At 41.7% G+C, this 13,099-nt stretch overlaps 1 long non-coding RNA gene across 1 annotated transcript in view; it reads left to right on the forward strand.

The window, feature by feature from the left end:
- The window catches only part of LOC134477157 (uncharacterized), a 74,807-nt gene extending 68,892 nt beyond the window's left edge, over window positions 1-5,915 (forward strand). Inside the window, exon 3 of the long non-coding RNA XR_010049068.1 lies at window positions 5,676-5,915. This is a non-coding gene — a long non-coding RNA (uncharacterized LOC134477157). The remainder of the gene's footprint in view (window positions 1-5,675) is intronic.
- The last annotated feature ends 7,184 nt before the right edge of the window (window positions 5,916-13,099 follow it).

Raw genomic sequence — 13,099 nt, forward strand, 5'->3', positions numbered from 1 at the left:
TGTAGCAGAAAATAGCCCCTCACCAGCCAGTTGTTGCCCAGGTAACAATTCCTGTTATCTCTATTTCTTAGAGGCCACTGGTCACTGTGATGCATAGCTGGTCACTGTGATGCATGTTTTAAGATCCAATCAGAGACAGCCAAGTATTCTACCTCTGTACTTCCCCTCTGCAACCTCATAAAAACTTCTGTCATTGAGCTCTTGAGGCCTGACATTTTTGTAAGGATTAATTTCTTGTTCATTGTGTGTCTAATGTTAAATAAATCTGCCACTAAATCTTAAATGGTGTTTTGGTGTTTCTATTTGCCATTGAAATAAAGTCCCTGAACATGGATGTATAATATCCACATTTATTACTTAGAATATTTTTGTTTGTCTTCAAGACAGGGTCTTACTATGTAGCCCAGATTGGCCTCAAACTCACAGTGATCCTCCTGCCTCAGTATTTAGAATATTTCTTTTTTTTTCTTCTTCTTTTTTTAAATCTTAAAACAAGAAAGGGACTTTATTGGCTCATAAAACTTTGAAGTCCAGAAATAGGCCAGGCCTTAAAGTCCAGAGGCAGGGCAGCTGGATCGAGGACTCCAGGAAAATGATATCAGAACTTAGTTCTCTATTTCTGCTAGCATCCAAGTTTCTCCACAGACAGACTTTCTCCATGTGGCACAAGTTCAGGTTTATGTCATCCTTGCTTCTCTTAGAATATTTCTATTGATGAGTTTAGTTTTAATTTTATGAATTTTATTGCATTGACCAGGAAAATATCAAAAACGAAATACTTTTTAAAATTTTGAATATTCATTTAAAAAGTATCAAAAATTTCAACATTGACTGATTTTTTGGTACAAAGTCTAAAAAAATAACAGAAACAAATTATTATATGAACTACAATTAAAATATCAATAGAACACTACAAAAATTTTTACTTCAATTGTCACATTTAAGGCAGTGACCACACATGGGAATAGTATATTCCATACACAGGCATGCTTGTACTGACAGCACAAGTATCTTGCTTTTCTGGCCCTTTTGTAGGACATACTTGACATCTTGCTGATCTTGCTGTTTTGTTAGGAGGTTCTTATATTATACAATATAATTATATAAGAACAAAATATTAACAAAATGAAATGTTCAATTCTTAATATGTATTGTGTGTGTAGAATACACATCAACATTCTCACATCAGCCGTGTACTTGCTTACTAGGCCTAAAAGATAACATCGGGAATAAATTTGTATGAGAACTACAATGTAAATACAAACAAAACTCTACAACAAAAATAATCTCTGCTTCCACTGTCACACCCAAGGCAGGTTTCACACATGATAACTGAGTGTTCCATGCACAAGTTTTATTTACACTGATAGTATGTTACCATTGCAGGCTTCTGTTTTGTCAAGGTTTCCCTATCAGTATTTCCATCATGGTGTAATACTGATGTCAGCAGTACCACTTTGTTTTTCTTTGCCATATACAAGGCCAATGTTAGATCTTTCTGAAATCAAAGATTGTATTGTATAATTTTCTGTTTTGAAGTTGCAGCACTTCATTTGGAATTTCTGCTTTGTTTCTTCACATTGTTCCTATGTTGGTCAATTGTGCTCAGTCAGCAAATGTGACATCAATTAGAAACCAATGTTAGAATTAGGTTCAAAAAATGTAGTGAGGATCTTTGAATCCTGTGGGACTGAATGTCAGCATTGCCATTCAATATCTGGAATTGTAACAAATGAGATGGTACAAGATACATGAAATGTACAAATTCTGAAATGCAAGTAAAATGTTCTGCATGCACCAATTCACAATTCTTTACAGAGGAGAGCATTGATTAACATATCAATTAGGTCACCCAGAGGGGGAAAAATGCATACAAAACAGTATGGCCACGTTACAGGTATTTTGGTATAATACAAATACAATAAAGCTCTTTTTGCCAGTGTACAGCAATAATAAGTTTTTGCATCTACAGGGGTATAAATTTTTATGCCATATTTTGAAGGTTGTTTGGGGAATATACTGCCTGAAATTAAAATGACCAGGAAATGCTGACAGCTAGTCACCATTAGTCTTATATCCAGATGATGTGTAAATTGCTTGACAATCACCCACAAATCTCTCAAATGGTGAATGGATAACAACCAGATTATCAGCTGTTTTTCTTTCTTGGTAGATTGCTTTGTCATCAAACCTCAGGTAACTTCAAGGAAACCAAATTTCCTCAGTTCATCATTATTCTACAAAACCTCAAGCTCATATCCATCACTTTTCCATCAGTCTTTTACATTTATGCAATGACCAGGAGAAAGTCCTGCTAAGTAAGAGGACCTATGAGTGCTTTCAGATCAGCTAGTGAGTTGTCATAATAAATACACTTTTGAGTTTGATAACTCTTGGTATCCTGCTTGCCCTAACAACAGGAATGCATCACCATGCCCAGCTATTTTTATTTCTTTTTCTTTCTCTCACCCTCTCTTCATTGTTTTAGACAAGGTCACTATGTGGCCCAGCTTGTTTTCAACTCAAGATTCTCCTGCTTCTCAGAGCTCAGCTATGAACTGCTGCTCACATCAGAACACTGCCTACAGTAACCAGAGCTCCAACTCCAGCTGTTACAGGCAGCTGAGTTAGTTAGAAATATTATAGGCAGTGAGACAAGGCTGGGTCCTCAAAAGAGCCAGTGCAGAAGCCCAGATACCTTGTAACTGTGGGGGAGACAGACACCCCCCTGCTGTGGGCCAGGCCTCAAGACAAAAGATCAAACGAATATACCCACATCCTAAGGACTGATATTCTAAATAGGTCTCTATTACTCTGAGAAAGCCTGAAGTCACCATCTCAACTCCCTGCAGAAGAGTCACTGCTCCCTAAGAATGCCTGCTTTCTATATGACTCGACTCCTCATTAGTCTCGGATTTACTAAGTTTTACCTGAGCAATTAATCTTATTGGTTAACCATAATTCTGTCCCACCTTATGCCCATCTGCCTTGTGAATTCCCAAGTTTTCTCCACCTTGAACCCCTCTCACCACATTATTTTACTCTATAAAAGTCCCTGGAAAAAGACAAGAGTCTTTGGCAACCCACTTGGGACAGAAGCTTTCTCTCTCTCAGTAAATATATTCTGCTCTTAACCTCTATTGTTCTTAAAATTCATTCTTCAATTTTAGAGAACATGAACTCATACCAGACATGTAGTAAGTCAGGAGTTTTATTCCCCGTCTCAGAGCCAGCCCTGCCACGTGATATGTGATGGCCAGCAGGCGTTGAGGAAAGGGCTGCAGGGCACGCGAAAGCCCCCACTCTGGGGCAGCTGCTCAGTGAGGCTCAGCCACGCCTCCTCGTCCCCCTTCTTGCAGTTCAGGGAAATACTATGTCTTACACGCTTACAGCATCACTGGGCTCAGTGGGAATGGAATCAGAACCAAACACCGAGAACAGCAGTCACACACAGTGAAGTTTATTTGTGGTAGGCAAAGAGATCATAGAGAACCACTTTGCTGCCATCCAGGACAGTAAGGATAGATGGCCTGCGCAGATACAGTGCGCACCAGCACAGGTGCAGTGTACACCTGTACAGGGACTGTGCGAGACCCGCGCAGGCGCAATGCGAGACCATCGGGGTCTCACTTCGGGTTGCTAAGTGAAGCGTGGAAGCTGCTTACCTGCTAAGGGCATGATCTCTGAGGGGGCAGTGGGGCAGGCTGAAGCTGTCTACTAAAGAAGAGTGGGTGTGGCAGGGACTTCAGCTTGAGGGGAAGAAGAGCTAAAAGGGCCTGCACTGTTTGAGAGGATCAGCCTGGCCCAGTCACCCAAGGAAGGGCAAGTCCCAGGTATCTTGAGTCTGGGGTTTGGGGTATTTATTCATTTTGTAGCAGAAACGTTAAAACTCACAGCCTGACACTATGTCAAGGATAAGATATGCAGGTACAGCCCATCTCATAGTTGAACTGTCAGGCTCCGCCTTGATGTAGCACATGGGCTGCACTTGACAAGATAACATAGCCAATCTGCACCACCCACCTGTAAGACACCCTGTTGTGCTGGCTTGATTCACAGAGTTACCCCCGGGACAGACTAGCCCCATCAAGGACATGATTGATTCTACCCACTTGCTCAAGCTCCTGACCTTCCTGCCATGTGATAAGCAACACTCACCAACCAAACCAAACTGAAATGAATCTGCCTAGCTACCTATGACAAAACATACCAAACTAGTTATAAAATAACATGCTATCAACTTTTGTACTTCCTGCTTGCAACATATGTAAGTTTCTGTTTTACTCTGAGTCAGGGCTGGTGATTTGGAACTGGATACCCACCAGCCTGCCCACAGAATGAAGCTGTTGCCTTCCAAATACCTTGGTGCTGTGTGTCTTCCATTCAGTTCAGTTCCAGTTCTGCAACAATCAGTGTGGTACTGGAGTTGATCCCAGGGTTTTTGCACTGGACTACATCATCATATTTTGATTTTGATTTTGAAACAAGGTCTTTCTAAATTGCCCAGGCTTGTCTCAAACTTGTGATCCTCCTGCTTCAGCCACCCAGCGTGCTTGGATTAGGAGCATGCACCACGAAGTCCAGCTGAGTATGGTATTTTTTAGAAACTTCCTCCTGGAGTTTTAGGGGATTTTCTTACTAGATAGGATATGGGTGAGCAGCTACTGTCACCCTTGGGCTGTCATGGCCTTTATGGGCATATAGGAATTGAGAGGGTGAATTCCTACATCCTACACAGAGGATTGTGGGAAAACATCTTCACCTGTAGTGGATAACAGGTAATGAGTCAAGGCCCAAGAATCCCTCCATCTCTGGTTCTTGTTCAGGTCCCAGCCCCATTCTAGGTGTAAGTTTGGATATAACAATTGTTGTACTCTAAGAAAATAGCTTCATTATATTTGTATTATAGCAAATTACCTATAACATGGCCATATCATATATATGTTTTCCTTCTCCCTCTGGGCAACCTAATTGATATGTTAAGCAATGCTCTCCTCTATAAAGAATTGCAAAATCTTACCTAATTGATATGTTAACCAGTGTTGCCCTCTACAAACAACAGATGTGGTGCTAAAACAAGCTAACAGGGGTTGTTAATCACTGTTAGACTTCTCTATTCTCTGCTGAGGAAACCAGGATGTTTTCCTAATTTAAACTTGTTTGAAGTAACTTGCTTGTATGCAGGGAGACTTGCTTGTTGGCATAACCCTTACCTGACCTTGTTACCCCCCCCCAGAAGAAAAAAAAAAGTAATCTCGCCATATTTCTGTTCTGTAATGCGCCATACTGCCTCCCCTTCTCCCTTCCCCCTACCTATCTATCTAGGTTAAGTTTCAATTTCCTGAAAAGCCATAAAGACCTTAGGTTTCAGTTTCTGATAACCGCTTCTCGACCTGGTGGTGGTCTGTCATAAAATGTGCCTGTTATAAAATGTGCCAATTGCACTGTTCTTAAGAAATGCTTAACTTCGAAGAAATTACAGGAAGAATGTTATGGCTTAACCCCAACCAATGCTCTCCTTTTGTTCTGTATGCATCAAAAAGGTTAAGTTCCAAATCCTTGTAAAAACTTAAGTTTCAGCTCCTTGTAACTTTCGACCCCTTCACACCTGTTAGCGATAATGAGCTGTCCTGAGATAATTAACTTTCTACTTTCTTCTCCAAATGTTATTGCAGATGTGCTATTCCAAGATAATGCTTATCTGAAGGATGGGAGTAACTTGAAAGGCACCAAAGGCTCCTGATGTCAGAACTAAGTGGACAGCTTTACAGTTTCCAGATTTGGGTCAACAGCTTAACAGCTCTGCAGGTTTCTTTTGTCCCCCCCCCCCCTCCAGCTTTTAAAAACCCCTTCTTCAGTCTCAGGTGTGTGCAGCCTTTGGGTTGATCCTGGAGACTGTGCTACCAGGCCTGGAAATAAAGCCTTTGTTCACCAAATTTCAGTCTCTTGCTTCCTTGGATTTTATTCTGGGGCCCAAGTTATCACAACAATGAAGTAAAGTTCATCTCTTCATCACCAGTGCTCACTAGTGCACTGAAAAACAGCTTTGGAGCTGAGGGTACTGAATGGGAGAGAGATGAAGCAGGGTACAGGCTCTGTACTCTGTGTCCTGCTTTCTCAGGCTCCGCTCTGATAACAGTACACAGTGAAGAAACTATAGGTATGTAGCACAAGCGGGGTGAGGCAGTTGTCCCAGTACATGGCTTCAGTGTTAGGCAGGTTCGAGTTTAGCAAGACCCATCATTGGAGCTAGTCCTGAAGTGTACGAGACAATTTGGGCAGCTTCCCTTGAATGCAGAACAATTGCATCAGCGTTAGTTAAATCAAATCTTACTTCCATATACTGATATGGAGCAGGCTATGCTATTCCCTTCTCTTTTCAATTGACTCTAAATGATGCAAATAAAGTTAGCTGAGGTACTAATATGTAATCTTGAGGCCAACCTGACAGTCTCTTTTTTGCTCACATAGTGCTCTCTGTAAAAGATCTGAGTACAGATGGATGGCAAAGCGACCTGCCTCCAGGAATCACAATTGGCTATGAGCTTCAAAGTAAAAGGCTATGACTCCCCAGAGCACAAAAGTGTACATATCAGAAACTCAAGCAACAGCCTCCTGAAACAATTCAAATGCTACCCTAATTGACTTATGCAGACTGATCTTTCTGCATATCATTCTCCTTGCATGTTGTAAAAATGCCTCCTTGCTAGGCAGCCCTAGTTACTTGTATAGTTTCTGCCATCCTCCCTGTCACTCATCTTTGAACCACTCCTTTCTTCACAAGATAATAAATTCTAGAAGAGGCCTTGGTTCAAGGCCTTTGTCCATATAATCTCGCTGGGATTAGGTTTAGAACCTCTTGGCCCCCATAAATTTAGGAACTCATAAATTAGAATATCTCTTGTTTTCTTTGCTCTCTCCATGGATTGCATCAGAGGCATCAGGTTGGAATTAACTTGCTGGAATTCCAATAATATTTCTATGGGATTACAAATATAACTTCCCAGATTGTAAAGTGGCCTAGAAAAAGAATTACAATAATTGGATTACAATATATAATATTTAGATTATAATATTCAATATTGGGACTTTAATACTAAAGTATATATTCCTTGGTTTTCATTTTAACACAAAAATGAATGGCTTAACTCATGATCTCCAACCATGAAAAAAATTACATTAAGAAGGAGGAGAGGCTGGGCACTGTGGCACACATCTATAATCCCAGCACTCAGGAGGCTGAGGAAAGAGGATCACTGTGAGTTGGGACCAGCCTGACTACATAGTGAGTTCAATGCCATGCTGGACTACATGATGAGACTCTGATTCAAAAAGAGAGGTGGTGCTGAGAGGGTTTAGTCATAGCCCAAGGAGCCACGGCAGCTCCCAGTGGTCCAGGTAACTGGGAAACTACAAAAAGAATATAATGAGAGGAAGGAGAATTTAACATGAGAGAGGATCCCGAGTAGTCCATGGGGGCAAGAGTGGAGCTGGAGCCAATGGAGACCAGGATCTCCATGGGGACTGGAAAACAAAGAACTCCATTGCCTGCAAGTCATTAGAAGCATGGGTTTTATTCTCTCCTGACAATCATAGACTTAAAACCCATTTTTGCTGTGAACCTTTGAACTCCTGACCTGTTAAATGTCAGGCGTCCACGTTCATGGTCTCATAACAACAAAGAATAAAGCTGTGAACCAAAGGCAGAAGTTAGAGTTTTCCTGGAAATGAGAAGAGTAGCTCTTGGACCTCTAGGAGGGTTCTCTGGTGGGCTGGCCCCTGAGGCCTTTTTATCAGGAACAATGTGTTCCACAAAGTCACGATGTGGGTACAACATGGGTCAGACTACAATCAACCTGTAAAACTACAGTCGAAGCTGCTTAGCTGATATTGGCCCAGTAGAGAAGTGGGTCACCTAGTAAGGGTACATGGAAAGAACAAAGGCATCTTGGGGAGGGAGGGGGTTTGGGTCTGGCTGTTCTGGTCGCCCTCCTACGTGACTGGTGCCTACCTGGGCCCACTGGACTTGGGGGTGCTGATTGCAATATAATCCCAAACTGCTGTTTGTCCCCAGGAAGCTTCTCAAGCCTGGCTACTGTGTCTTAATCTTGAGGTCTGACTTTCTTCAGATGCTCCTCCAGCTGCCATTCTATCTTTTATTTTTCTGCTGACTTCCTCGAGGGCCCAGTCCCCCCCTGGCTGTGCATTACTTTCTAACTTAGCTCCCTGTAGTACCATGATCTTTCGCTTGGCCAACAGATGCCCAGCAGGTAACTAACAGCAGAACAAAACCTGAACTTATTTGCATCCTTCGTCCCTGTAAATCTTGGGTCATATCACATCTCAGCTATGCAGAGTGACAGGTTGGAGAATCTGGCTAGGGGCTGCAGACAGGGTTGGCATCCCTGAATTTACATGAGTTTGTTCCCTTCAAATATGAGGACACAAAGATAAGAGGTTTTCAGAGACATTCAATGACAGAAACCTCTTGCCTAAACAGGGATCATCAGGATATCAGGAAAGGCAGCACCCTATGATTGAGACACCTGCAGACAGAGACATCCTGCCTGCAGGTGAAACTGTCGCAGAGCTGTGATTTCAGGACAGAGATAATCAGTGGGATCCCAGCCTGCCAGCCAGCTAACCCTTGAAGCTGGCCTTCCACCTTGGGAAGTGATACAGTCTAAAGCCCTGTATCATATCGCACTCCCTCTGGTTACCTAAGCCACAGTCCTTTCCTGTCATCCCTTTATCCAATTAAAGTTTTTCCTGTAAATTTGTGCTTTGGTTTATTTCCATCTCTACTAAAGCAAGGACCCTTGCCAGCCTGCAGCAGCAAGGCATGCACCTGGATGGAATGAGGTACCCCAGGTAGCCAGAGTCCCGAAAGGCCACATCCATGAAGGAGGCTGTGCAGACCCTGAGAAGGGCAAGGGCTTTGTGAGAAATGGAGACTGAGGCAGGGAGCCAGGGAAGGAAATGCCTTGGGAGGTTGAGGGCTGAGATCCAGGCAGTGATCTTGGTCATGGCTGCCCACAGGAGCAGTCACTTTGTCACATAAAAGTTGAGGTAAGATAGAAGAAGTAAACATAGGTAGAAAGGAGACAAAATCATAATCCTTCAGGCCACAAAGTTATCCAAGGTGAATTGTTACTCCCAACCAGGCATGGTGCTAGATACCTATGAGGGGAAGTAGGAGGTTCACAAGTTTGAACCCAGTCTAAGCAATTTAGGGAGAACCTGTCTCAAAATAAGAAGCATTGGGCCTGGGATATAGCTCAGCAATGTAAGTGCCTGCCTAGCAAACACAAGGTTGTGAGTTTGATTCCAAGTACCCTCCACCAAAGTTCAAAATAAAGAGTTGGAAGTCAGGTATGGTAGGGTATGTCTATAAACCCTCTACTCAAGAGGTTGAGGCAGGAGGATCACCATGAGTTTGAGGATTGCCCAGGTACATAGTAAGTTCAAGCCCACCTGAACTGCACAATGACCTTGTTTCAATAAATAAATAAATAATAATAAAAATGGCTGGTGATGTAGCTTAGTAAGAGGCCACCCTGGGTTCTATCTCTAGTACTGCTTAGCCCAAAAAATCTTTTTCTTTCTTTCAGGCTTCCAGGCTACTCACTCTTAATTTAAGTCCTTTTTTTTTTTTTTGAGGTGGTTGGAGGTTGGGATGGGATCTGGCTATGTCATCCAAGCTGGCCTTGAACTCACTCTAGCCCAGAATGGGCTGGAACTCATGGTAGTCCTCCTGCCTCACAATCCCCAGTGCTGGTATTAAAGGTGTGCAGCACCGTGCCAGGCCTAAATCTCTGAAATTTAAGACAGGCTGTGCTGGGTGCTTTTCCTCTGTAAGAAGAGCCTTTCACCTGTGAATGGCCCATCACCTCGCACCCTTTCTCTAGATTCACTAATTCCACTGATTTTGCACCTCCCAAACCCATAAATATTCCCAGACTACACCATATCCCACTCTGTAAGTGCCAACACTTCATTCAAAGTATGTACATATCTATTTATGCCAAATTCATTTTCCCGTGCTTCTTACTGGCAGTCCCTAAAATTCTATGTGATGGGAGTCCGTGAAAGTCTGTGAGTGGATGAGCTGAGTTCCACATCTCCTCTTTAGAACACTCCGCAGACTCCATCTGGTGACACAGGTTGGAAGAGATGAGATGATAACCCAATAAAAGCAAGAGTCCTGGGAGAATGCAAATTGTACTGTGTGTTTGTGAGGGCACTGCTATTCTTGACATTTGGTGGCTGGCCAGAGATGATCAGGCTGTTGGATGTTCACAGCCATGACTGGCTAAGCCATGGGTTGCAAGGTTTGCTTTCCCTTAGGATGGGAAGAGTGTGAAGTTCACTTCTGTGACTGGGGCATGATGTGTGGCAGCTGCACTGTGTGTAGTGAAGGGGTTACCGGTAGTGAGGAAATACAGGCAAGTCAAGAGCTCATGGGTCATTGTCAGGGAGCAGCTGGTGAATCCATGAAAGGCCCAAATGTGTCTGGGTGAAAGGCTGAGGCTTTCATATTTTATTTTGATGAGAGGAGGGAAACGTCTTCCTATGAATGCTGTCCTCAGGTCCTGGTGGCACCATTGTCCTCCTCAGCACTTGAGGACAGCCAGGTGCTGTTGGAAGACCAACAAAATGTTCTTCTTCAGCAAGGCTCAGTGTCATTGGCAGTGCTAGAAAGTCAGATTAGTTAACAAGCATGTATTGTTAACAATAGCACTCAAGGGGTCAGAATAAAGCACCTATGTTAGCACTTGCAAGGAGCTTTTCATGTTATATTAGGATAGAGCAAGAAATGTTATTAAAACTCCACTATCAGGAACCTGGCGAAGATCCCCAACTGCCTGTATAAGGGGTGCTGTATAAGGGGTGCTCTGAAATAAGAATCAGAGACAAATTTAGTAATGTATGAAGTGGGGCTGGGAGGTTAATGCCTTAGGATGGACGGAGACAAAGACACTCCAAGCCAGCCACTGTTCATTGGGAATATACAAGAATCAGAGGGGTTATCAGATGACTCAGGAGGTCGTGGTTACCTTGTGCTGAGGTCTTATGCTGATGAGGATCACTTCTGATGATTTTGACAGCAGTGGTGACCTTACGCTGAGGAGAATATTTAGGTTGATAAGGATGGTGAAGAAAGATGGCAGGTTAAGAAGGAGTTTGTCCCTTCCCCAAGATGAAACCTTATTACATCACCATGAATCACCATGCTCAGTATAAAGTATATACTTTATCAGGAAGGCAAGTTCTCCAATGGAAAATATGAGGAAAAACAAAGGTCAAGAAGAATAGTAAACACTGTATTTGGATCAGTCGGTCATATCAGTATCAAGCTGGACAATGTGGCACATGCCTATAATCCTAGCACTCAGGACAATAAAGCAAGGAGATTGCTGTAATCTCAAAGCCAATCTGGGCTACATAGTTCAAGGTTAGTATGGAGTATATAGCTGAGACCATGTTTCAAAGCAATTAAAAGAAAAACAATTCTTAAACAATAATAAGGTTTAGTGATATTTAAATTTAAAAACAAGATAGTATTAAAATATAAAAGTTTGAGCATGGTGGCACAAAACTGTAACTTCAGCAGATATAAGTCTGAGGCAAGAGGATCACCTTGAGTCTCATTTCAAGGCATTCTGGGCTACATAGTGAGTTCAAGTCCAGCTTGAATTAGACAGTGACACCCTGTCTCAAAAAATCAAATACAAATAAATAAGTAAATAAGTAAATTAAATTAAATATGTGATAAATCCATGTTCTGGGATAGATAAATTAACAAACAAAACAAAACACAAAATGAAGCAATGCAAAAACACCCAGAGCCAGCAGCAGCTGTGTGTCCTGGGAACAGAACCAAGAAAAAGCTAACCCCTTCTTGTGTGAGCCAGTGGAAGAGAACCAAGAAGATGCCAACCCCTTCCTGTGAGCCAGCCAGCACATGGGCCGGGAGACAAGAAGTTTCAAGGCTTCCCATCACCATCATAAGCAACTGACTGATTTGGAAAAGCACAGGCTGAGACAATAGCCACTGAAGTAAAAAAAATAACTTAACACCTGTATTGTTTCATTGACTTTGCAAGCTTAAAGCTGGTAGTCTGAGCATCTATTTAAAGGATATTGCAATATAATAACTATGAGAGTTTTCCTTCTGAAAGTGGTAACCATTGTTAATTGCTTATTATCTTGTTTTAAAGTCCTATATCTATTTTGAAAATAACAAGATATATTATGGTAGCCATTGTTGATTTCCTACTGCCTTGTTTTGAAGCCCTGCATCATTTTCATTGTTTAGTTTTGATTGGTTTTATTCTGTTTTATTTTGTTTGATTTTATTATGTCTGATGTTATGGACAGTTGTTTTGAAGATAACAAGAGGCATTATGGTAACCATTGTTGATTTCGTATTATCCTGTTTTGAAATTCTGTATCACTTTCACTGTTTTGTTTTGATTGGCTTTAATCTGTTTTATTTTGTTGGGTTTTATTATCTTTAAAATAAGAAAAGAAAAAAAAAACCACTCAACTTATATAGAGTATTTGCCTTCCAAAGTAGCAGAAAAGAAAATTTATATGAAAGAAAGGAAAAAAGAAGAACAAATTATATATAAATAGTCCAGTGTGATCAATTTCTATGAAACGGTATATAAACTTTGGGGAGGATGTTCACTTTGTTTTGTTTTTGAGACATACCCTCACTATGTATTTCAGGCTGACCTTTTGTGCCTCGGCAAACAGAAACACTGAGACATCACTGAGAATTTGGAGGCAGATTTATTAACATCCATGAACCTGACCGGGACTCATTCTCATAGTGTCAGGTACCAATCTCTGGTTGTCTAAGGCTTACATGGCGTTTATAAGCAGCAAGTACAGTAGCAGAGTATTTGGTGGTTATTGATTTATTACACTTTATCTCATTGTCACGGATAGGCCCAAGGAAAAGCTATATCATATATTATGTACCAAAGCAAGTTCAAACTCTGGGCAAGCTTGGAGTTACCGGAAACACTTGACAGAGTTTCAAGGTGGGAATGGTTAGATGAGGGAAATATGTACTTGAAAACAAATCTCA

Source organism: Cavia porcellus, unplaced genomic scaffold (assembly GCF_034190915.1).
Source record: "Cavia porcellus strain 051 isolate PalLab524CR breed Dunkin Hartley unplaced genomic scaffold, mCavPor4.1 scaffold_8, whole genome shotgun sequence".
NCBI lineage: Eukaryota > Metazoa > Chordata > Mammalia > Rodentia > Caviidae > Cavia > Cavia porcellus.